The sequence below is a fragment of the Eleutherodactylus coqui genome, unplaced genomic scaffold, assembly GCF_035609145.1.
Source record: "Eleutherodactylus coqui strain aEleCoq1 unplaced genomic scaffold, aEleCoq1.hap1 HAP1_SCAFFOLD_19, whole genome shotgun sequence".
Classification (NCBI taxonomy): Eukaryota; Metazoa; Chordata; class Amphibia; order Anura; family Eleutherodactylidae; genus Eleutherodactylus; species Eleutherodactylus coqui.
In genome coordinates, this window is record NW_027102012.1 from 4,342,511 (window position 1) to 4,345,550 (window position 3,040).

A 3,040-nucleotide genomic window follows, 5' to 3' on the forward strand; every position below is an offset into this window, starting at 1 on the left:
TACGTGGGACAGACCGGCCGAGAGGCCCTACGTGGGACAGACCGGCCGAGAGGCCCTACGTGGGACAGACCGGCCGAGAGGCCCTACGTGGGACAGACCGGCCGAGAGGCCCTACGTGGGACAGACCGGCCGAGAGGCCCTACGTGGGACAGACCGGCCGAGAGGCCCTACGTGGGACAGACCGGCCGAGAGGCCCTACGTGGGACAGACCGGCCGAGAGGCCCTACGTGGGACAGACCGGCCGAGAGGCCCTACGTGGGACAGACCGGCCGAGAGGCCCTACGTGGGACAGACCGGCCGAGAGGCCCTACGTGGGACAGACCGGCCGAGAGGCCCTACGTGGGACAGACCGGCCGAGAGGCCCTACGTGGGACAGACCGGCCGAGAGGCCCTACGTGGGACAGACCGGCCGAGAGGCCCTACGTGGGACAGACCGGCCGAGAGGCCCTACGTGGGACAGACCGGCCGAGAGGCCCTACGTGGGACAGACCGGCCGAGAGGCCCTACGTGGGACAGACCGGCCGAGAGGCCCTACGTGGGACAGACCGGCCGAGAGGCCCTACGTGGGACAGACCGGCCGAGAGGCCCTACGTGGGACAGACCGGCCGAGAGTCCCTACGTGGGACAGACCGGCCGAGAGGCCCTACGTGGGACAGACCGGCCGAGAGGCCCTACGTGGGACAGACCGGCCGAGAGGCCCTACGTGGGACAGACCGGCCGAGAGGCCCTACGTGGGACAGACCGGCCGAGAGGCCCTACGTGGGACAGACCGGCCGAGAGGCCCTACGTGGGACAGACCGGCCGAGAGGCCCTACGTGGGACAGACCGGCCGAGAGGCCCTACGTGGGACAGACCGGCCGAGAGGCCCTACGTGGGACAGACCGGCCGAGAGGCCCTACGTGGGACAGACCGGCCGAGAGGCCCTACGTGGGACAGACCGGCCGAGAGGCCCTACGTGGGACAGACCGGCCGAGAGGCCCTACGTGGGACAGACCGGCCGAGAGGCCCTACGTGGGACAGACCGGCCGAGAGGCCCTACGTGGGACAGACCGGCCGAGAGGCCCTACGTGGGACAGACCGGCCGAGAGGCCCTACGTGGGACAGACCGGCCGAGAGGCCCTACGTGGGACAGACCGGCCGAGAGGCCCTACGTGGGACAGACCGGCCGAGAGGCCCTACGTGGGACAGACCGGCCGAGAGGCCCTACGCGGGACAGACCGGCCGAGAGGCCCTACGCGGGACCCCATATATTTAAAAAATTATGTACTATACTCACTTTTCTCTTTTTCTTTTTAGAGGCCGCCCCCAGCGCCATCCAACACAGAGGCCGCCCCCAGCGCCATCCAACACAGAGGCCGCCACCAGCTGCACCCAAGACAGAGGCCGCCACCAGCTGCACCCAAGACAGAGGCCGCCACCAGCTGCACCCAAGACAGAAGCCGCCACCAGCTGCACCCAAGACAGAAGCCGCCACCAGCTGCACCCAAGACAGAAGCCGCCACCAGCTGCACCCAAGACAGAAGCCGCCACCAGCTGCACCCAAGACAGAAGCCGCCACCAGCTGCACCCAAGACAGAAGCCGCCACCAGCTGCACCCAAGACAGAAGCCGCCACCAGCTGCACCCAAGACAGAAGCCGCCACCAGCTGCACCCAAGACAGAAGCCGCCACCAGCTCCATAGTTTAAGACAGCGGTCCCCAACTCCAGTCCTCAGGGACCACCAACAGGTCATGTTTTCAGGATATCCTATGGCAAGAACAGCTGTGGCAATGTCTGAGGCTCCGGCAATAATTACATCACCTGTGCAACACTGAGGAAATCCTGAAAACATGACCTGTTGGCGGTCCCTGAGGACTGGAGTTGGGGAACACTGGTTTAAAAGACTCTTTGTTCCTGCAAAAGCTTGCATACAGAGACAGTGTTGTTTAATAGTAAAGCAAGCATAGTCAAAGTAGTTGAAACTGTTCCAAGTTTGTGACTGTACCACTAATTCAGCTGTCAAATAGACCTTTATTTTACTGCAGTGTGTTGTTGTTAAATCTACCTACACACGCTTTCAGTAGTAGTCTGTGACCTGGTTCTTAATTTGAACTAGGGGCCCTCTAGACTCTGAATTGAGGACATATCCTCTGGCAGGCCTCAATGCAAGATTCTGCAAGGCTACCCATTGTATAGATTAGCACAGCGCTCTTTCTGTAGCTCTTATTGAAGAAAAAAGAGGCTACTGATACAGCATAAGGGCTTATTCAGATGTGCGTAAATCAGCCAGGTTTTCATGCCCAGCAGTACACTGAGCTCCCGCTCCCTCGCCACTCTTTGCAATGGGAGGGATGGGGTGGAGCTAAATTCCACCCTGCCCCTTCTATTGCAAATAGTGGCGAGGGGCGTAGAGGGGGCAAGAGCTCAGTGCACTGCTTCTGGCCTGGCCCACTTCCTCCCCCTGCAGAGAGGAACAGCGTATATCAGCCGGGTGTGAAAACCCCACCGATATACGCACGTCTGAATAAGCCCTAACACCGTGCACTGTGCTGCTTCCTTAACTCCCAGACTTTTGATAACAGTGTAGTGTTGGTCTGTGCCGTTTCCTTAGCCGCCATTTACTTCAATGAGATTAACAAAAACAGCCCTGTATTAAGCACTCAGTTCTCCTCTTTGACTGGTAAAATACCGATCCAATACTCCCCTCTGCATAGGGTTTGTGTTGACAGTCTGCATTCAACCCGTTTACAGAAAATCAGACTACGGCAGCCAATCAGAGACCTCAGTGCTCGAATGCTGAGATCTGATTGGCTCCATCTGCCTGTGACATTCCATACACAGGCCGACTGCAGCCTGTCCACACTGCATTAGAGAGAAGACTGACGGATGTGACACTGCAGCTGCACAAACCTGGGAGAAGGGGCTATACATTATTTCTATGTAATATATATTTTTTTGCATTGTGAGCAGGAATATAAATGGAACCTGTCACGTCCCCACCGCACCATAGACAAAGTTAGTGCACCATTAGGGGATGTGACCGAGTCAGACGATGTATTAT